Source organism: Talpa occidentalis, unplaced genomic scaffold, assembly GCF_014898055.3.
Source record: "Talpa occidentalis isolate TD23 unplaced genomic scaffold, MPIMG_talOcc4v2.1 talOcc4.4, whole genome shotgun sequence".
NCBI lineage: Eukaryota > Metazoa > Chordata > Mammalia > Eulipotyphla > Talpidae > Talpa > Talpa occidentalis.
The window spans coordinates 83,438,816-83,462,602 of record NW_023604295.1 but is presented as its reverse complement, the minus strand read 5'-3'; the positions used below and the strand labels follow the sequence as shown (position 1 = coordinate 83,462,602).

The 23,787-nt window shown below is 36.8% G+C and overlaps 1 pseudogene; it reads left to right on the top strand.

Moving 5' to 3' along the window:
- The first annotated feature begins 5,492 nt into the window (after nt 1-5,492).
- LOC119258176 (sorting nexin-1-like) lies at nt 5,493-6,562 on the top strand (annotated as a pseudogene).
- Nucleotides 6,563-23,787: the final 17,225 nt, after the last annotated feature.

The window sequence follows — 23,787 nt, the reverse complement described above, 5'->3', positions numbered from 1 at the left end:
TGGAAAATGCTCTTAACATAATGTTTTTTTTTTTTATTTCTCTTGTAATTGCAGCATACACTTGTAATTCCCTTGCTTCCAATAATTGTTTTGTATTGTGCTTGTGCTCTAGTGAGATCTTTGTAAAAGCAATTTTTATATCTTCAATATTCTTAAATCATTTAAGGTATTTCTAGTAATTTCAACATACATTCCAAATCCTCAATATACTGTCAAAGTTCTTTCTGAGCTAGATTAAGTCAACCACCTTTATCTACAATAGAATTCTTCAAATGTATAATTTCTTGAATGTTTTATTAGTTTTATTATAGTACAGATTTTTAATTTTGTTCATTTATAGAGCATATCCATGTCTATATACCATCCACTAGTTCATTCATAACTGTCCTTCAAATTTTACCTGAGGGCCTCCCATGGCGGCACAGTGGTTGGACACTGGGCTGCGAAGCTTCCTGCAGCCTCTGCACGCTCTGGCTCTGATGAATTCTCTCACCCTCCTGCACTTTTGACTGTACCCAGTGCTTGTATAAATAAATAAATAAATCTTTTTAAAAAAAACCAACAAATTTTACCTTAAAGGCATTGTTCTGGATCTCTTGATATGCCTGGTTCTGTTGGTTTTATTCTTTTCCAAGAATGGGCAATATGACTTCTGGAAAACCCACAGTCATAGGACATCAGTGTGGAATATAAACTTTTACCCAATGTCTGTTTCTCAAGTTCCCAAACAAAGAAGACTATGATACATCTAAAAATCCCAAAACCAAAGCAATGTTCTTGTTTTGGAACATTTCTTGGCACTTGTGGGCCACAGATTCACTTATAGGTGTAGAGGAATACAACTTACACTCTTACAAGAATTACATGGATTTGAGATAGCTATGTTCAAATAAACCAGAAGATCAGACAGATTAAAACACAAAAACACACAGTGATGAATGTCCAATAACCCCTGTTTCTCTAGAATCTGGACTAGTCATATCATCTTAATGTTCTTGTGCAGATACCTCAATCATAATGCATATTTCATTGCATCATGTTTTTGTTTTAATTTCTTAAATTCTCAGGAAATTTTATGATTTTTTTAATATTTCTGCATCACCCATATTTTATATGGACTGTCAAGAAGACAGTAAATTTTGCATAATTGTTTGATAAATAAACTTTGCATAAATGTTTGATAAATAAATTATTAATCATAGCATATACACAATGTGTTTTTTTTAATTAACTCAATTTGACCTCACTTTCCCTTTGTCTCACAATATTATAGAGAGCAATCAAAAATATGAATTCTATGTTGTTAAAATTTGTTTAATGTTATGAATTATGCATTAATGTTTACCATAATAAGTTTCATCAAATGTGGCAATAGTTTTACCCAAAGACAAAGATCCTTACAGGTCATAATATATTTTTATTTATTTATTTATTTATTTTTAAATATTTATTTATTTATTTATTTATTTATACAAGCACTGGGTACAGTCAGAAGCGCTGGAGGGTGAGAGAATTCACCAGAGCCTGAGCGGGGAGCAGAGCAGGCAGCAGGACCGAAGTACACTGCTGAGGGGAGCAGCGGGTGGCAGGAGAGGTCTGGGCGCCATGTGGGACCCTCCTCTTGTGGCCCAGGAGCAGTCGGGGATCGAACCCACACTGCAGAGGCTGTGGGCAGCCTCGTAACCCAGCGCTCAACCGCTACGACACCGAGGAGGCCTCATAATATATTTTTAAGAAGTGGCCATTTTTATCAATCTTAGAATCATATTTGAAAAAAAAAAGAATATTGCCACTTAATTTACAGGAAGAATTTTAGTATCAGAAATAGCTTTTTTTTTTAATGTGGTTGTACCTTTGTCAGCATTTATGTTGAATAACTTTTAAAGAGAACATAGTCTAGACATAACTACATCAATTTTTCTGATTATATAACAGGATAATGTGCATTAACAATTATTAAGAGTACATTTAAATCATTACTCATTTATGGGATTACATAAATTTCTGAATAATGTGGCAGCACAGATGGATAGTTCAAGGCAAAGCAGAGTCTCTTGGATTCATTTAGTTCCTCATTATATCAATACATTATTCACTGTTGCCACCCACGGACATTTCTCAATCTGTAGAAAAGTCATTAGCGTGAGATAACAGAATCAGATTTATAAAGCAAATAAAACAATAATTTAATTAGTTGAAAGTATTAAATTCTCAATAGACAAAAATGATTTATAGCTATATTGAGGCTATTAGGTATAAAAATTCCAAAGCATCATTAAGATATATTTTGATAATTGTCATGTATTTTTCCCATTCAGAACAGATTTTGTGCTCTTAATTTTATTGTCTAATTTACTTTAATACAGGAAAGTTAACAGCATGAAAAATGTTTTCCTCACATATTAGGTTTATTATCTAGTAAATGCAAAAAAATGCCAAACATATTTAATGTATTGCTGTCTTAAATTGTAATCACTTATCCATTTGTATAATGTGCATTCATTTCGAACATACTATAATTAAATTACATTGTTAGATGCGGGGTATTTAATAGATACAAATTTTATTATTATGGATTGTTACTAATAGTAACTTTTACTATTTGCTAGAATAATAGCCAGGCAATATGCATCCATTAATGTATTTAAGAATGGGCCTCCCTGGTGGCTCAAGGGGTTAAGCACCTCACTATGAGACAATCCTCAGCCTCTGCAGCATGAAGTTGATCCCGGGCCAGCAAGGGAGCAACCCACATGGCACAGCTGACCTCTCCTGTAGTGCCTGCTGCTCCCCTCAGCAGTGTATTTCAGTCAGTCTTCCTGTTCTGCTCCCCACTCTGTCTCTGGTGAATCTTCTCCACTCCCCCTTCACCACATCTCTGGGCTGTAACCAAGCTCTTGTATGCATAAATAAATAAATCTTTAAAAATATATATTTAAGAAGCAGGTACAATACAATGGATTGGTTAAGAACAAAACTCTGGAACCAAACTCTCTATCTGGCAATAAATTTAAAAAGAAGTGAAAGACCTAAACATTGAAAACTATAACACTCTCTTTATAAAACTTTAACTGTAAAAGAAAAAAAAAACAAAGAAATGGACAGATATTTCATGTTCATTGGTTGAAAGATATAGCACCTCTAAAATGGCCATGTTGGACCTCCCTGGTGTTGCAGTGGTTGAGCACTGGACTGAGAAGATGCCCACAGCCTCTGCAGCACCGGTTCAATCTCTGGCTGCCAGCGAGGGTCCCACATGGTGTGCAGACCTCTCCTGTTGTGCCCACTGCCCCCCTCAGGAGTGTATACTTCCATACTTCATCAGTCTGCCTGTTCTGTTCCCCGCTCTGGCTCTGGTGAATTCTCTCACTCTTCTGAGCTTCTGCCTGTATCCAGCGCTTATATAAATAAATAAACAAACAAACAGATAAATAAATAAATAAATAATAAATCTTTAAAAATAAAATAAAATGGCCTTGTTAGTTAAACCATTTTACTGATTAAATGCAATAACTGAACATACTAATACCTTTTCTTGAAAGAAATAAAACAATTATCAAATTTATATGGAAACACAAAAGGCCCAGAATAGCTAAAACAATCTTGCAAGGAAAGAAACAAAACAAAAAAATGGAGTCATCACACTTCCTGACTTCAAACTATAATACATAGCAACAATAATCAAAACAGTATGATACTGGGGCCTTCCCGGGTGTGTAGTGGTTGAGCACTGGGCTGTGAAGCTGCCCACAGCCACTGAAGCACAGGTTCGATCCCTGGTCAGCCAGTAATTGTCCCACATGGCACACAGACCTCTCCTGCCATGCCCACTGCTCCACTCAGCAGTGTATTTCATCAGTCTGCCTGCTCTGCACCCCGCTCTGACTCTGGTGAATTCTCTCACCTTCCCGCAGCACTTCTGACTATACCCAGTGCATGTATAAATAAATATATAAATAAATATTTTAAAAATACAAAAAAAAAAAACCCAAAAAAACAGTGTGATACTAAATTCTTGCTATGAGTGAGACCATCTGGTATTTTTCTTTTTTTTTTTTAACGATTTATTTATTTTTACAAGCACTGGGTATAGTCAGAAGCGGGGAGGGTGAGAGAATTCACCAGAGCCAGAGTGGGGAGCAGAGCAGGCAGAAGGACCAAAGTACACTGCTGAGGGGAGCAGCAGGCGGCAGGACAGGTCTGCACGCCATGTGGGACCCTCGTCCAGGGGCCGGGAATCAAACCAGCGTTGCAGAGGCTGCAGGCAGCTTCGCAACCCAGCGCTCAACCGCTGCGCCACTGGGGAGGCCTTGGTATTTTTCATTTTCTTTCTGGCTTATTTAGCTGAGCATGATCCCTTCCAGCTCTGTCCATGTTGCTGCAAATTGCATGAATTTATCTTTTTTGATTGCTGAGTAATATTCTGCTGAGTAATATACTGTATATATGTACCACATCTTCTTTTTTTTTTTTTATAGAGGCATGTTTTTTTTATTTATTTATTTATTTATTATATTTGTTTGTTTGTTTTGTTTATACATGCACTGGGTACAGTCAGAAGCGCGGGAGGGTGAGAGAATTCACCAGAGCCAGAGCGGGGAGCAGAACAGGCAGAAGGACCGAAGTACACTGCTGAGGGGAGCAGCGGGCGGCAGGAGAGGTCTGCGCACCATGTGGGATCCTCTTCCGGGGCCGGGGAGCAGCCGGGGATCGAACCGGCGCCACGGAGGCTGTGGGCAGCTTCACAACCCAGCGCTCAACCGCTGCGCCACCGGGGAGGCCCCTGTACCACATCTTCTTGATCCAGTCATCTATTTTGGGGCATTTGGGTTGTTTCCATAGCTTAGCTATTGTAAATAGTAGAAAAAGACTAATTATAATAAAGTAAAAATCAAAATCAACAAGCAACTATAAACCAGAGATATATTATGGGGTGGTGGGAGGAGAGAGTAGGATCAAAACAAGGGGGATGGGAATTGTATGGGGACTATAACCAAGATGAAAATGCATACATTGTGCAAAAAATGAAAAATGATGTAAAAATATATAAAATGAAAAAATGAAAAAACATAACCAAACAGTACTCTGTGTAATGTTCTGTTGCACATTACTGATTGCTTTACTCAGTGCCCTCGATAAGCTAAAGATGATTTCTGAAGAAAGTAAGCTGAGTCTCCAAAGATCATTATTTTCCTCCTTCTTTCCAAAATTTCAAGTCCATTTTCAAGTCCATTAACAAAGGAAATGGACTTATGAGAAACAAGGCCACAAGCCACAAAATTTCTTTGCATACCCCACACGGTAACTACCTCTCAACAGTACACAAAATATTTAGAGGAAGGTGCCAGCCAAAACACTGGCAACTTATATGTGTTTTACATGCATAATATTTTACAGCAAGACACAAAATTTAAGTTAACCACACTATAGGAAGCTAGCGGAAGAACAGCTTGATTTCATACTCAGTATAACTGATCCTTATAAGATAAGGTATGTACATCAATGTAACCTCTAATCTGACTACACAGGAAAGCTTACTAATGTTCAGAAGTAAAGATTTTGCAGTGAAAAAAAATAGTGGTTTTCTTGGTATTTATGAGAAACTTTGAGAAAAATAGTCTCAGAATGGTTTTATTGTCCCTCCTCCATGTGAGAAGATCTTAGTAGGATTGAGAAAAGTGAAAGTTGTAAAGAAGTTTCTTCTGCAGAATTTCTTGAAAAAGGAAGGGCCTCTCTAGAAAAGTATCTGCAGATAATTGTAAAGCAACATACCATGATCCTGATGTCAGGGATTCCTTAGATAAAATAAAAGCTGTCATGCAACATGGGTAGGTAGATGTTGAGTGACACTGATTTTCTCAACATGTTCAATAAATTCACAAATGCAGTCAGCAAAATGATCATGAAAATTAATGAATCAGACATTTGGTTTGAGGACATGCTCCAGGAAGTATAGAGTAGGGAGCATTACTTATAGAAACTGCATGCTATTTCACAAACTCTGGTGAACTGTAGGAAAGAGCTAACATTAAACACAGCTCAGATTTCAAAGATTCTAGCCATGTTTGGGAGCTTGAGGACACACTCAAGCTATACACACTCTCTCAGCTGGCTGAGGTGGGAGAAAAAATTGAGCAACTACGCCAGGAGGAAATAATCATTGTTAGTCACTCCTAAGTGATTACATTCTCCTCCTGGTCACAGTCTGAGTTGCCTTTGACCAGCGCATGAAAACATGACAGCAGTGGCTATATGCTCATGCCACACTGTAGAAGAAGGGAGGAAGCTTAAACTTCGCTGGTATGGGCTAATAAGCCTGAAAAGCTGCAACAGGCTAAGGGTTAGATTGCAGTGTGAGAGTCTAGAGTGACTCAGTATGAAAGGGATATTGAAAATATTTTAATCCTGGCCCAAAAGAAACAAAATGATACAGTTTTAGAATGATAAATTGAATGACTACAAAAGCCATGTGATCAAATACCTTGAGACATTCCTGTGTTCACAGCAACAGCTGGAACATAACTTGGAATCCTTCCATCCTGACCATCTCCAAATGGATTGAGGCCACAAGAGTCCATCTGCCTGAAGCTCCCTTTTTTTAAAAGATTTATTTATATATTTATACAAACACTGGGTACAGTCAGAAGTACGGGAGGGTGAGAGAATTCACCAGAGCCAGAGCAGGGAACAGAACAGGCAGACTGACGAAGTACATTGCTGAGGGGAACAGCGGGCACGACAGGAGAGGTCTGAACACCATGTGGGACCCTCACTGGTGGCCGGGGATTGAACCAGCACTGCCAAGGCTACGGGAGGCTTTGCAGTCCAGCACTGAACCTTTGCACCACCAGAGGAGGCCCTGAAGCTACCTTTTTAGACACTGTCCTCTTCCACTTCTTGACCCTAGTGATACATCTTGCCTAACCTGAATATCACCCTTTCCAGCCTGTCACACAAACAAACATTCCCAGTCACTCTAATTATTCCAGGTAGCTTCTGTATGTATTTTCTAACCTGAGAATATAGTTTCTTGATTGAAGCCAAATACCTACAACTGGTGGTGGAATTATGGGATAGAAGTAGAGTATTGACAGGAATATAGAAATACAAATTTATATTTTTTCAAAATATGGTTAGAAAGTAAGGATAACATTTTCTTAAACTCCTGATGTGTCATGAAAATATAATGTATATATTATATAATACAAATTATATAAATATAATAAAATACTTTAAAATAAAAATTAAAGCAGTATAGTAATGGAAAAAAAACAAAACAAAACATAAAGCCAGATCTATGGAATACAATTGAAAGCCAAGAGATAAACACACATAAAGATGGGCAGCTAATCTTCCACAAAGGAGTTAAAACCATAAGATGGAGAAAAGGTAGCCTCTTTAATAAATGATACTGGCAAACAAGCCACTGGCAAAAAAAAAAAACAAAAAACAAACAAAAAAAACCACAAACAAACAAAAAACAAGACCTATAAATTTACAGAAAAAAATGTTCTTACACACTTCACCAACAGGGAAAATAATGGCCCAATTAAAAATAGGAAAATGGACCGAAATATACACTTCTCGAAAGATGGGCTACATTCAGATGGTCTACAGACATGAAAAAAAAGTTCAACATAATTTATTATAAAGGAGTTTCAAAGTAAAACTACATTTAGATACCACCTCACAACAGAATTCATAAATGTTGGTGAGGTTGTGGTGAAATGTAAATTTCAGGGCCTCCCTGGAGGCACAGGCAGTTTTGCTCAGAGCTGTGAAGATGTCCACAGCCTCTGCAGTTCTGGTTTGATCCCCAAAGGTCATGGAGCAATCCAAATGGTGTGGCAGACCTTTCCTGTCTCACCTACTGCTATCCTCAGCAGTGTATTTCGGTCATCTGTCTGTTCTGTTCCCCACTCTGTCTCGAGTGAATCCTCTCACCCCCCCACACACCTCTGGCCTGTACCCTGGTTCTTGTATAAATAAAATAATTCTTGAAAAAAAAAGTAAATTTCATCCACTGTTGGTACAGCTCTTTGGAAAATGGTATGGAGATTTCTTAGGTAAATAAAAATAGACATTTTCTATGACTCAGCAGAACCTCTAGTAGGCATTTATCCAAATTATATGAAAACTCTAATATGAAAATGTTTATCTACTCCCATGAGTGCAGTAGCAATGTTGAGAAATGCTAGGTCATTGAAACAGCATTCAGCAGATGGATAGAGGATCCTTCAGCAGATAGATACAGACATTGAGGAACATATACTTAATGGAGTATCACAAAGCTATGAGGAAAGATGAAACAGTGGCATCTGGGAAAAAATAAATGGATCTTAAGGTGATTATGTTGCAGGAAATCAGTCAAAAAGTGAATGAAACACATCATATGGTTTCATTCATCTGTGGAATATAAATACCCATAAATACCTAAAAAAGAAAAAAACATTTATATACAAACAATGGAAGGAATAAAACTTGAACTAGGGCCTCCCTGGTGGTGCAGGGGTTAAAGACAGTGCTATCAAGCTATCACCAGCCACTGCAGCACTAGTTCAATCCCTGGCTTGTCAGGGAGCAACCCACACAGCGCAGCAGACCTCTCCAGCCTCACCTGCTGCTCCCCACTGCTGTGTATTGCAGTAGATTTTCCTGTTCTGTTCCCTACTCACTCTGGTGAATCCTCTCACCCTCCGAACCTCTGGCTTACACATAAGTTCTTTTATGCATAAATAAAATAAATATTTAAAAAAATGAAAGAAAAAAAAAACTTGAACTCAACTAAAAGAAGATGATGAATCCAGAATGAATACGAGAAAGTTTGGAGGAGATGGGGAAGGGAGAAAGACGGGGCACATGCATGGGTGTTTTGGTGGAGGGAAAAATACATTTACCCCCCCCCCAAAAAAAAAAAAACTTAGAGTTCACTTCTATGTAAAAAGACAAATTTGTATCATAATAGCCAAAGAGAATAACTGAAATACAATAAATTAAATTATACTTTTGTCCAATCCAGCCTTGTTATTTTTTTATTTAAAAAAATGCCTTGCCAATACTTTATTTTTTTATTTTTATTTTTTTAATTTTATATATTTTTACATCATTTTTCATTGTTGCACAATGTATGCATTTTCATCTTGGTTATCGTCCACATACTATTCCCACCCCCGCCCCTTGTTTTGATCCTACTCCCTCACTCCTCCCCCCACAGTGTGTCTCTGGTTTATAACAATCAAAAAAAGATAAACACATGCAATTCACAGCAACATGGATGGAGCTGGAAGGGATCATGCTCAGCGAAATAAATCAGAAAGAAAAAGAAAAATACCAGATGGTCTCACTCATAGCAGGTATTTAGAAAACCTAAATAAGGGACCAGGAAAAAGACTCATTATAATAAAGAAAAATCAAAACCAACAATCCAGCCTTGTTAATGTTATACTCTAGAAAATCTGGCCAAAAGTGTGAAATTGTATTTCAATAGCTAATACTGATCTTTGCAATATATATGAGTTCAGAAAACATGAGAGATGAGCTAATAATTTATAGACTCAGTATATATAAATACTTGTGCAATGTCCGTAAACAAATTCTATTTAAAATAACTTCTACACTTTGAATCGTTGAAATGACCTATATCCATATTTTATAATTTCAATGAAATTTTAATTGTGAAAGACATTTTCTCAGTTACTTGATCACAGTCAATGTATGGCCTTAATAAAAATCTTAGCTGTAGTAAAGTTTTATTAAGTGTTATAGAGAGATAGATACATAGATACATCGATACACATATACACAGATAAAAAGATAGATAGATATAGATAGATATAAGCATTACCAGGCACTATGTGTTCTTTTTCTTCCCTGTTCCATATGCTGTTTTATAAAGATTTATTTTGCCTATACATGTTACTACTAAAAGTTGTCTTATTGACACTTAATATTCTGAAGTCTGAGTAACTTATTTGTCCTTACTTTCTCTGTTGGGATGATCTATCACAAACAACTCTTAAATATATGTCCCATGGTCTGCCATTAACAGTGGAAGGAATGGGTAGTATAATTCTTGAATATTGATTTTTACTTTATTCCAGGCAAACCAAGTAGCCCAGAAAAACAAGAAAAATATTTTTATTTTCAGATTTGATTTAGAAATGTAAGTTCTTATATGGTGAGTGGATGTTATAATCTGGCATGTGTTTCTAACACATTAAATTATTGGGCATAGGACCTTGGTTCTAGTGAGAAAAACAATAGTTTACATTTATAAAAGACCAATGTGTGTGATGGAGTCCTTCAGGCCTTAAAACAAAATGCTGTTTTTCTGCCTTCCTTAAAGTGCATTTGGCATTGTTCCTGGTTCTGGCAAAATGAATTTGACCAAAAGAGAAGTGACCACTTCCAGATACTCTGCTCAAAAACTTTGTGTGTGATACTCAATCTCTTTCCTCATCTGCTTGAGAATTTCATGATGTCCACAGTGGTTAGAGTACACTATTAAAGCAGGTCCTGTGAAGTACAGAATCACTTTCGGATAACTGTATATCTCAGTCTTCATTGAACTCAGGTGGGATTAAGAAATAAACTTTAACTGTTAGGTCACTAAAGGCCTCTAAAATATTGGAGTTGTTATAGAAATTAAACATTTCTAATAGAATACACTAAAATTGTTTTTATGTATTTTATCTTCTATGAAAAATTTTGCTCATAACGATCAAATTGAGACCTCATTTTCAGATAAAAGTGAAACCAAAAGAAATTAAGTTGCCCCAATTGACAATAATCACAAAACACAAAATTAGAGCTTGTGTCTAAGAAGGTTATTTCCAGATTACTTTGTTAAACAGTATAACTTCCCCCCAAAGACCAGCTATTTCCTGGTTAACAAGTAAATTTCTTTTTTAGAACCTTTCTCCCTTTTACTTTCCCTTGCAGTCCCCTTTGCAGTCACTTTACCTACTATGACTTGTATATCTGTGCTATTGTTTAATTTTGTTTTGCTATATGCCACATGGTTTTTGTATAGTCACTGGAATTCTGCTCTGTCAAATAGTGGATAAAGCTGGAGAAAGATATAGAGGACTTGAAATCCTTTAGTGAAGGAAAGTCGTGTTCACATTTGATTTCTGTTCCAAGTTAAGAATTTATAAACTAGGGCCTCCCTGGTGCAGCAGGTTGAGTGCAATGCTGTCAAGCTGTCCACAGCCTCTGCAGCACAGGTTCGATTCCCAACCGACCAGGGAGATATCCACATGGGCCAGCAGACCTCTCCTGTCTTGCCTGAGGCTCCCCGCCGCAGTGTTTTTCTGTCGATCTGCCTGTTCCGCTCCCTACTCTGACTCTGGTGAATTTTCCCTACTTCCCGTACCTCTGGCCTATACCCCAATTCTTGTATAAATAAATAAATCTTAAAAAAAATTATAAACTAAATTGGCACTGTCAGAATTAGATTACCTTCTACTATAAATGGTAATGTGTGTAATCCCTGTCTACCATATTTTAGTTCAGTTTATCAGCAAACACCTTATTCTAGCTCAGCTTTCCTGTGGGCTTTGCTTCATTAAAATAAATTAAGCATAGAAGAAGGGAAAAAAAATCTTGACAAAAACATAAGCACAACAAAATAGAACTGCTAGAAAAAAATGGCCTTTCTTAAATTCCCTGACAAAAGTTTGAGTTGTATTTTATTTCCATTCATCTGAATTCTTAATTTTGGCAACATAACTATTAAAAAAATATCTACTCCCACTCAAGTTGTTATCATTTCATTCATTTACAAATATAATAAGATCAGCTTTCTGCAAAATAAGTAGTGATTTGGAAGACAAAATATATAGATAAACATTCTGATACGATTCTCAGGGTAAATAACAGACATAATGCTTTTAGTGAAGACAATGTACTGAGATCTATGGAAATCATATTTTTATGTTCTGTAAACCCAATGTAAATATATATATGTAAATAATATTCATATAATTTAATGCTAGTTTGCAAAATAATTTTATCTATATCTTTTTACATATAAAAGTGAGAGGTGCCATAAACTTCCATCCTCATTATGGAAATTATATAAACATGCATAATTCTTGTTTCACTTGAGAATCTTATCATTACTATACATGGCTGAGATATATTTAGTTGTTTATGGATGGCCAATTATTATTGTTCTGCTCACACATAATAATCAGTTCCCTGATGAACATTTGAGACCAGATGAATCTATTAGTGTTTTCTGAAACTTTTGCCACATTATTTTTTTTCTAGAAAAGTGATATTAGGGTAATAAACAAATATGGTTATCAGAAATAGTCTTGCTGGCCACATTGGATATAGGTTTCCAGAAAATAATATTTAATTCTAAGAAGGGGAATCTAGAAATGGAGATCAATGACTTTGATCAAGATATCATGAAGCTGATCACCCCTCCCTAGAATTCTTGTGAAGTAGAGATAAAATTCCTAAATCACTGTTTGTGGAATGTAATCTTAAGTTTGATGATAGAGTTTTTACTTTTCTTTTTTTTTAAAGATTTATTTATTTCTGCATACAAAAACTGGGATGTAAGCCAGTGGTGGGGGTGGGTGAGAGCATTCACCAGAGAGAGTAGGGAGCAGTACAGGCATATCTACTGAGCTACACTGCTGAGGGGAGCAGCAGGCAAGACAGGAGAGGTCTGCTGTGCCATGTGAGTAGCTCCCTGGCCGGGATAGAACTACTGCTTCAGTGGCTGTGGATAGCTTCATAGTGCTGTCTTTAACCCCTGTGCCACAAGAGAGGCCCCAGAGCTTTTTCTCTTTGTAAGAACATTCAGCTTTGCTTTTCTCTTCATCTTTCAAGTTTTTTTTTTAAAGATTTATTTATGCATACAAGAACTGGGGTACAGGCCAAAGAGGTGGGGAATGAGAGGATTCACCAGAGACAGAGTAAGGAGAAGAACAGATGGATCTACTGAAAAAAACTGCTGAGGGGAGCAGGTAAGACAGGAGAGATCTGCTACACCATGTGGGTCACCTCCTTGTCCGGGATCCAAATCATGCTGCAGTAGTTATGAATAATTTCATAGTGCTTCACCTTAACCCCTTGCACCACTAGGGAGGGCCCTCATCTTTCCAATTTTATTCAGGATTTTTTTTTTCCTAAGTGTTCTGAGTGTGTGTGTGCGCACGCGTACATGTGTGCACGCGTACATGTGTGCATGCACACATCTGTGCGTGCATATGTGTATGTGTTCTGAATGTATATATGTATGTATATGTGTGTATGTTTGTAGGGTAAATGGTTTTTCAGGCTTTTCTGCCCTCCACCATTAGGATTTCCCTGCCTGATGGGGCACCTGCAGTTGTTATATTGTTGCAAACTATCTTGTTTACTTCTGTGGGTCATGGGAGGAGTACAGAGATAGTCAGAGAGAAGAAGCAGCAGGAGAGAGGCAGGAGAGAGAAGGAGAGAAAGAAAGCCTGAGAATCCCAGAGTGAAGACTTGCTGGGTCTAGGGCCAGCAGGCCTCCAGGCCCCCTGACACCCCTGCCTGCTGTGTACCTGTTTACCACACTACATGTAAAGCTCAATAAAAGCCTGAGAAAGCCACTGAGGGCTCCTGGACTCCTCCTTTACTCACCTGGTCTGCTCCCATCCTAGAAAACCTGGCCCATCCTGCCCCTACAATTTTTATATGCATATATATATTTCTGAAGTAGCAACAACACAAAGTACAGAAACTTACCGTTTGAGCTTGAATCTTGCAAGGTTGGGAAAATATACCTACATTTGGAAAATACTAGACAGATAATTCCAGGATTTATATTAATAAGCCAGGCATGTTTTCTTTGAGATAATGACAGAAAAATATGGAAAGACTTTTCCTTACTTTTTTTTTTTTTGCTTTTTTTTTTTGCTCTTTTGTTTTGCTTTTGCTTCTCTTGCTTTAACCCCAGATGATCTCATCTCCTTACTATGTGATCTAGGCTGAAAACTTGAACCCAATTCAGATATTTTTTTTTTTCTTTTAAGTCAAACATTTTCAAAAATATATGCTAATGTTGTAATAATGAAAATTGGAAGGGTTTCTTCTAAAGTGATTTTTGCTCTTAAAATGATGAAAACATATATAATAGACCAAGTGTTGGAGATTCTCAGCTGATTTGCAAACCCACGTTAATAGGCATGATAAGCTACTATTAATAGCATGAACTTTACTTACAAAGAAACAATTGTCACCCTTAGTCATTAACAGTGCCCCAAAATAATTCCAAAAGAAGTCTCAGAATTACATAAATTATTTTTATTTGCAAATCATTACTTAAAGAGTCTGTCTTTTCTTTTCTTTTTTTTTTAATTTTTTAATAGAGGCATGTTTATTTATTTATTTATTTGTTTGTTTGTTTTGTTTATACATGCACTGGGTACAGTCAGAAGCACGGGAGGGTGAGAGAATTCACCAGAGCCAGAGCGGGGAGCAGAGCAGGCAGAAGGACCGAAGTACACTGCTGAGGGGAGCAGCGGGCGGCAGGAGAGGTCTGCGCGCCATCTTTTTTTTTTTTTTTTTTTTTTAGTAGCATGGCATTTTTTTTTTTTTAAAGATTTATTTATTTATTTATTTATTTATACATACAAACACTGGGTACAGTCGAAGCGCAGGAGGGTGAGCGAATTCACCAGAGCCAGAGCGGGGAGAAGAACAGGCAGAAGGACCGAAGTTCACTGCTGAGGGGAGCAGCGGGTGGCAGGAGAGGTCTGCGTGCCATGTGGGACCCTCCTCCAGTGGCCAGGGGGCAGCCGGGGATCGAACTGGCGCTGCAGAGGCTGCGGGCAGCTTCACAACCCAGTGTTCAACCGCTGCGCCACCGGAGAGGCCCTAAGAGTCTGTCTTTTCATGGGGACAGTCCTTGTCAATATTCTTATCTTTGTAAAGAGAAGAGTTCAGAAATGAGTAAGCAGGCATCAGAGTGCAGGTAGGTCAGTGGAGTTCTTTTTGCCCCCAGGCTGTTACGCATAGAGAAGCAGACAGAAATTGCAGCAGCTGTGGGACAATAGATAATGGCCAAGCCCACTCAGACGCTGTATTGCCCCCTGCATACTGCCACCAGTGTTTCATTACATAATAAATCTACAATTTTATGAGCACCCCTTTGGATATATTGAGTGACCCAAGGAAAGACTGAATGAATATGGGCATTCTGGGGGTTACTTAGATATCCCAATTCCCTTTGACTCCCTCATTTTCTACTTTATCACTTGCTTTCACTCACTTTTCTATCATACTTTCCCAATCATTTATTATATATATTATAGCATTTTTCTTATTAGTTTAAATCAAATATTATTAATTAGCAATTACAATTAAAATGATATAGCAAAACTATTTACAATAGCTAAGGTATGGAAACAACCCAAATGCCCAAAAATAGATGACTGGATCAAGAAGATGTGGTACATCTACACAATGGAATATTACTCAGCAATCAAAAAAGATAAACACATGCAGTTTGCAGCAACATGGATGGTGCTGGAAGGGATCATGCTCGGTGAAATAAGTCAGAAAGAAAAAGAAAAATACCGGATGGTCTCACTCATAGCAGGAATTTAGAAAACCTAAATAAGGGACCAGGAAAGACTGATCAATACAAAGTAAAAATCAAAATCAATGAGCAACTATAAACCAGAGACACACTATGGGGGACGGGGAAGGGGTGAGGAAAGGAAGGACTAGAATCAAAATAAGAGGGGTAGTGCAATTGTATGGGGAATATAACCAAAATGAAAATGCATACATTGTGCAAAGATGAAAAAAAAGTAAGAATTATATAAAATAAAATATTTAAATAAAAAATTACGGATATCTGAATGTATAAATCTTGTTTGACTTTCTTAAATGGTGCTGTGATATGATAGAACTAAGCCTAAGAATGGTATAACTTTATTTATTTATTTTTTAAAGATTCATTTATTTATACAAGCACTGGGTACAGTCAGAAGCACGGGAGGGTGAGAGAATTCACCAGAGCCAGAGCGGGGAACATGACAGGCAGACTGACAAAGTACACTGCAGAGGGGAGCAGCGGGCGAGACAGGAGAGGTCCTTTGTGCCATGTGGGACCCTCGCCCGGCAGCGGGGGATCGAACCCATGCTGCAGAGGCTGCAGGCAGCTTCGCAAACCAGCGCTCAATCGCTGTACCACTGGGGAGGCCCTGGAATTAACTTTAAATGGCTCATATTAAGGAAGGGGAGAGTAAAATAGGAAAGTGCAAAAGGAAAGAATAATGTAGTTGAATTTTACCATTAATTTAGTTCATTTAATTTCCATTTCAAAAACAATGATATACCAGTCTCAGCAATTTTAATTTGCACAGCTTCACATAATGTTAGTATGAATATATTTAAGCCAAGTTAGAGAAAAAATGGAATGTACTTGTAAAAATTTTATTTTGGGGGGCCTCCCTGGTGGCTCAAAGGGTTAAGATGAAACCTATGAAGCTATCCACAGCCACTGCAGCATGAGTTCAAACCCAGCCAAGGAGCTACCTAGATGGCGCAGCAAACCTCTCCTGTCTTGCCTGCGGCTCCCCTCAGCAGTGTATTTCAGTCAGTCTGCCTGTTCTTTTCCCCACTCTGTCTCTGGTGAATCCTCTTACCCCCCACCACCTCTGGCCTGTAACCCAGTTCTTGTATGCATAAATAAAAAAAAAATTAAGAAAATTATTTTCCCAAAATTACAACTATATATTCCCATAGAAACAGTGTATTTTGCTTTTTTTTTTTTTTAAAGATTTATTTATCTATTTATACAAGCACTGGGTACAGTCAGAGGCACGGGAGGGTGAGAAAATTCACCAGAGCCAGAGTGGAGAGTAGAACAGGCAGAGTGATGAAGTACTCTGCTGAGGGGAGCAGCGGGCAGCAGGAGAGGTCTGTGCGCCATGTGGGACCTTTGCCTGGCAGCCAGGGATCGAACCAGCGCTGCAGAGGCTGCAGGCAGCTTCGCAACCCAGCACTCAACCGCTGCGCCACCGGGGAGGCCCAGAAACAGTGTTTTTTTTTTTTTAATTTTAAAAGTAGAAAGAAGGGAATAAAAAATCATTAACATAATAGTATATTATTAAAGTAAATTGTTTTTATTAATTTATTTTTATTTGAAGTTATATTAAGATATCCCCACCAGGTATTGCAACATCATGCCCCAACCACCAAATAACCCATCGTCTACCACCATGGTCCATTGTGTTTCCTAGCTCTTTTTTCTTACCCCTCACCCAAACACTCCCACACCCAACTTGTTTTTTATAGTTCACATACAAATTAAATCATCTGGTAATTGACTAAATCTTTCCACATATTTTGCTCAGAATGTTGATCCAGTTATCATAAATGGCAAGATCTGGCCTTGTTTTAAATAACTAGCTAGTAATTCATTGTGTAAATGTACTGCATGGTGTTTTGTTTTTTTTTTTTTTTTTGTTTTTATTTTTATTGAGGCAACATTGGTTTACAATATTGCATGTGTTCCCACACCAAACCTACATCCAAAGTACTCATAACCAGGCCTCCCTCGTGGGGCAAGGGGTTAAGACACAACCTATGAAGCTATCAGTAGCCTCTGCAGCATGAGTTTGATCCCCGGCCAGTCAGGAAGCAACCCACATTGTGCAGCAGACCTCTCCTGACTCTCCTGCTGCTCCCCTCAGCAGTGTATTGCAATAGATCTGCCTGGTCTGTTCCCCATTCTGTCTCTGGTGAATCCTCTCAGCCCCCCAATTCTGGCCTGTATCCCAGCTCTTGCATAAATAAATAAATCTTAAAAAAAAAAGTGGCCTCATCCAGTTTTTATCTGCCTCTCTTTTTCTGAATACTTTCATTTTTCCTAAAACCCTCAATTTCCATCCATATTGTTACAAATGGCAACATTTCCTCTCTTTTTAAAGCTGAGTATGTATATTTACCAAAATTTTTAATCTACCTATCTGATATTAGGCACTTAGGTTGTTTTCATAATTCAGTTATGGTAAATACTGCTGCAATGAACATAGGAGAACATATATCCCTTTGAATTAATGTTTTTTGCATATCTAGGACTAGATATATTTGTAAATATCTAGGACTAGAATTAATAGATCATATAGTACCTTTATTTTCATTAATTTGAGAAGCTTCTACAAGAGTTGGAACTTTCTATAGCTCTGCTAACAATGTGTTAAATGTTCCTTTATTCCCAAACCAACAATTGCTGGGCTTTTTTTTTTTTTTGATCTTTTTGATATGAGTCATATCACTATATCAATGTGAGGGGGAATCTCATGTAGTTTTGATTCACATTTCCCTGATGATTAGGGATAATTAACTCTGTTTCAAGAACCTGTAATCCATCTATATATCTTCTTTAGAAAATTGACTATTTAAGCCCCCTGTCCTTTTTTTGTTCCTTGTATTATTGGTTTTCTTTTGGTTTCTTTCTTTCTTTTAGGTTGTATGAGTTCTATGTAGAACTTGGATATCAATTCTTGGTAATATGTGTGATATACAACTATTTTTCCCATTTATAGCATTTGTTTTTGTTTTAAATATAGTTTATTTTGCTGTGCAGAAGTTCTAGGTTTGCTGTAGATCCATGTTCATGTTTTGCTTTTGTTATTCTTGCCTTGCAGTTCTAGTTACCAAAGACAATGTGGAGGCATAGTTGTGCAGAATTTCTTAAGTATTCTTCTATGCATTATATGACTTCAGGTGTTACATTCAAATTTTCAATCCATTTTGAGTTAATTTCTGTGTGGAATGTGATACAGTTTTGTACTTCCATTATTTTGTCTGTGACTGTACATTTTCCCAGCACCATTTGTAGACTATATTTTTCTTTCTCTATGATATACTCTTGGTTCCTTTGTCTTAACTTAATTGCCCATATAATTTTGGGTTTATTTCTTGACTCTCAATTATCCAATTGTCTAGTAAACTCAATTTTACAGTCTTATTTCTAGGGTTTTATTCTGATTTAATTATGGCTTTAATTTCAAAACCATACTGTGTTTATTACTATATTTTTGTAGTATATTTTGATATCTGAGTGATCCATTCATTTTTCTTTGTATTTGTCAGGATTTCTTTAGCTATCCACTCATTTGTGGTTCCATATAAATTGTATTAATATTTGCTTTATTTCTTTGAACAATGCCATTGAAACTTTTATAGGTATTTCATCAAGTCTGCATATTGCTTTGGGCATGATTGCCATGTAATCAATGTTAATTCCTCCAATCAATTAGCAAGGAATAACTTTCAATTTCTTTGCATTCTCTATTTCATTCAACAAGATCTTAAACTTTTCTTTGAATATTTTACCTTTTTTGTTAACTCTATTCCTATTTGCATGATGCATTTTGATGCAACAGTAAATTTGATAAGTTTATTGTTTTTTTTCTCTTCTAGATTGTCGTTTGCATAAAGGACCACAAGCAATGTATGCATATTTATATTTTAGCCTGCTGCTTCACACTGGACTTATTTTTTTCCTCTCAAGGTTTTAGTGGAGTCTTTATGGTTTTCTCTGATTATTAGCATGTTGACTGTAAATACTGGTACATTTATTTCTCTTGTCCCTGTTTCTTAAGTCCTGATTTTTAACATTTTCCCCTCTTGTTCAATTTCTAGAACTAGAATTACAAATACTATGTTGACTAACATTGCTGAAAATGAGCCTCATTTTCTTGTACCATATCTTAGAGGAAAAAAAAAACAACTTCATTTTTCACCACTGAGTATGTTAGTAACTTTGTCATATATGGTGTTTAATATGGTAAGGTACATTTCTTGTAAACACATTTTTGACAGTTTTTACAAAAAATATATGTTGTTATGTCCTTGTCTGTTTTTGACATCAGAGTAATTTCAACCTCATAAAACATGATTGGAAGCAAATCTTCCAGAATTTTTGGAAGAGTTTAGGAGGGACAGGAATTAATTTTTCTTTGAAGTTTTCATAGAACTTGATAGTGAAACCATCTGAAACTGGGCTTCTGTTTTTGGGACACCTTTAATTACTGTTTTTATTTTCTTGTTTGTTATTTGTATAGGGTGTCCATTCTTTTCAGATTGATTCTTGAAAGTTGTATAATTCTAAATTCTAGGTAATCCAATATATTGGCATAAAGATATTCATATATTTATGATCTTCTGTTTTTCTGAAATGAATGTTGGTACTTATCCTCTCTAATTTCTAAAATTACTTCATATCCCACTTTTTCTTTTTGAGCTTAACAAGAAATTTGTTTTATTTTGCTTTAATCTGTTCAAAAAAAACACTTTTGTTTCTATTGATGGTTTGAACAGTCCTTTTAATTTCTATTTCATGTATTACCACCCTCATTTTTATTATTTATTTACTGTTAGTGGTTTTTACTTTAATTGTATCCTCTTCTTATGCTGCTTTTAGGTATAAAGTTAAAGTATTTACTTGAATTATTTCTTGTTGCTCCACGTTGCTCCATTCTTCCTTTTCAGTACTGCTTTAGTTTCATCTCACAGATTCTAGTACCTCTTATCTCTGATTTTGCTGGTCTGAAGGTATTTTTTTCCTTCATTTCTTCTTTGATTCCTTGTTAACTCAGTTGTCATTAATAACATTGTGTAGTCTCTACTAATGTTAGATTTTCTCTCTTTCTGAAGTTGATTTCTAATTTTATGCCATTGTGATTAGAGATATATACTTGATACATTTTCAATCTTCATGAATTTATTGAAAAATATTTTGGGACATAACAGGTAACTTTTTCTTGTCAATATTCCATATGAACCTATGAAGAATGCATCTTAGCATTGTCATGGTAGAGCGCCCTACAAATGTCTATTATGTCCATTTTCTATAATTCCTCATTTAAGGCTGATATTTCATTGTTGTCTTTCTGTGTGATTGATATGATTTAAATGGAATGTTAAAGTTCCATACTACTACTTTGTTGCTGTAATGTGTGTTTTTAGGTTTGCACATGGTTTTTTTATTTATTTTGATGTTCCTTTATTTAGTACATATATATGAATACCTTACTCATTATTTAATGTCCACCTATATCCCCTGTTACCTTTGCATGCTTAAAGCCTATTTTATGTACATATATACATGCACACACATACAAATATAAATATGACTGTCCCTGTTTGTTTGTTTGTTTTAGCATACAATTTGCATGTACATTGGTTTTCAACCTTTGTCTTTGAACTTATATATATCTTTGGATCTTTGGCTTTTATTTTCTGATCCAACCAGACTTTTGGTTGTTGATTTCTGTCCATTTGAGGCGTTAGACCTTGACAGGAAGATAGGGACTGGGGCCCCAGGAAACATAAAACGAGTTGAAGGGCTGGGGTCCCCGGGAACATGGAATCTCCAGGAGACATAAAAAGAGAAAAAATTAACAACAGAGAAAAGCCCATGGCAATATTACTGGATAATCTATGTTAGGACGTTGGCCAAGGTTGAACAATCAAGAAACTGCATGATCACCATGGTTCCTCCCCTACACCCCAAACATGAACATAACTATAAAATCCCCAAGTTGGGCCTCTCCAGTGGCACAGTGGGTTGAGCGCAGCGCTGTGAAGCTGGCCGCAGCCTCTGCAGTGTGGGTTCGATTCCCAGCCGGCCAGGGAGATACACACATGGTGCAGCCTCTCATGTCTCACCTCTCATGTCTCACCTGCTGCTCTCCTCAGCAGTGTATTTCAGTCGATCTGCCTGTTCTGCTCCCCACTTTGACTCCGGTGAATCTGATCACCCTCCTGTGCCTCTGGCCTATAACAGCACTCATATAAATAAATAAATCTTAAAAAAAAAAAAGTTGTCTTCACCAGGAGCAATCAATTTGGTACTCCTCGTGTGTGTGTGTGTGTGTGTGTTGTGTGTGTGTGTGTGTGTGTGTGTGTGTGTGTGTGAGCTGTTTTTGCTTCTTATCTATCCTTTTATAAATCAATGCAAGCATGCATGTTGCTGGCAGAAGCTAACCTGTTTCTCTATCTTTGGACCCAGGGGCTGGCCTGTGTCTTTAAATAGCCTTCCTTCAGTTTGCTTACCTGCTTACTCTTGTTTGCATGCATTGTTTAAGTTTTTTGTTACAACAGCCATGGTTCCCCATTGGGCTTATCAGGTTGTGCCACAAACTTATATTAAAGGTGAATATTGATATATGAAGTCTTGCTATTGGCTTTTGTCTTTAGTTTTATAATTTATTGATTTGCTTTTTCAAATATTTCGAACTATCTTTTCTTTGATAACCTCCTTTGATAAACCTCCTTTCAAAACATCTTGTGGGCAAGGTGTTTTATTGATAATTACTTCAGCTTTTGTTTAGGGGGCTTTTTTCTTTATTTCTCCTTCAAATATGATGTAATATAATGTTCTTTCCTAGAAGCTTTTATCTTTTAGGTTTTTTTTTTTTTAACATTCAATTCTATTCTTGACTGTAGTTGTCTAATGAAAATTTCTGATAGGTAAATTTATAAGTTAATTTAATATTTCCATGACTGCTTTCAATATGCTTTGTTTTTAATTTTTTTAAAAAAGAATTATTTATTTATTTATTTATTTATTTATAGAATCACTGGGTACAGTCAGAAGCGAGGGAGGGTGAGAGGATTCACCAGAGCCAGAGCAGGGAGCAGAACAGGCAGAAGGACCAAAGTACACTGCTGAGGGGAGCAGCTGGGGGCAGGAGAGGTCTGTGGGCCATGTGGGACCCTCACCCGGCAGTCCGGGATCGAACACGCGCTGCAGAGGCTGCGGGCAGCTTTGCAACCCAGCGCTCAACCACTGCGCCACCTGGGAAGCCCATTGTTTTTATTTTTTTTTTTAAGATTTATTTATTTATACAAGAACCAGGGTACAGGCCAGATGTGTGGGAGGGTGAGAGGATTCACCAGAGACAGAGTGGGGAACAGAACAGGCAGACTGACTAAATACACTGCTGAGGGGAGCAGCAGGCGAGACAGGAGAGGTCTGCTGCACCATGTGGGATTCTTGCTAGCTGGCTGGGATTGAACCCATGCTGCAAAGGCTGCAGATAGCTTCACAGTGTGGCGTTCAATCTGTTGCGCCGCCAGAGAGGCCCTGTGTTTAACTTTTAATGGTTTCACTACTATTGTGAACAAGGTGTCATTATATTTAGATACTCGCGTGTTATTTTAGCTTTACGTGCACGAATATGTTGTTCCTTCACTAAGTTGGGAGGTTTGCCTCTATTTTTTTCTTCAAATAATGTTTACCCCACTCTATCTTTCTTACCTTCTGATTATTTTATTTCCTAGCAATTTGTATTTAAAAAATGGAGAACTGGAAAACTTTAATGTAATATTGATATAATTAAATATGCAGACACATTTTTTCTAAAGCACAGTAAGCATTGTATTTGTTATATTCATTGACTTTATGGATGTGAATAGCCTTGACTAAGAAAAAAATATCTGAATATTATCAAAATTACTCTTACTCTTAAATATTTTCCAGATATATTTTTGTTATTGTCAAGTGACTGATTATAAATTTATGAATTTATGGATTTAAAGAGAAAATATAAATTTAGAATTTATTACATAATAAGCAATTTTATTTTGATAGTTTCTAAAAACACCTTATCCTAGCTAGCTTCTGACATTATCATCCTCTTATCTAAGGTGGCTGGTTAGGAAAGAGGAAATAAGATGCTTAACCTTTTATAATCTCAACTTTATTATCCGTGTGATACAAATATGTGATAATTAAGTCCTTATAAATAAATATGTGCATTGGCCATCAAATAAGTT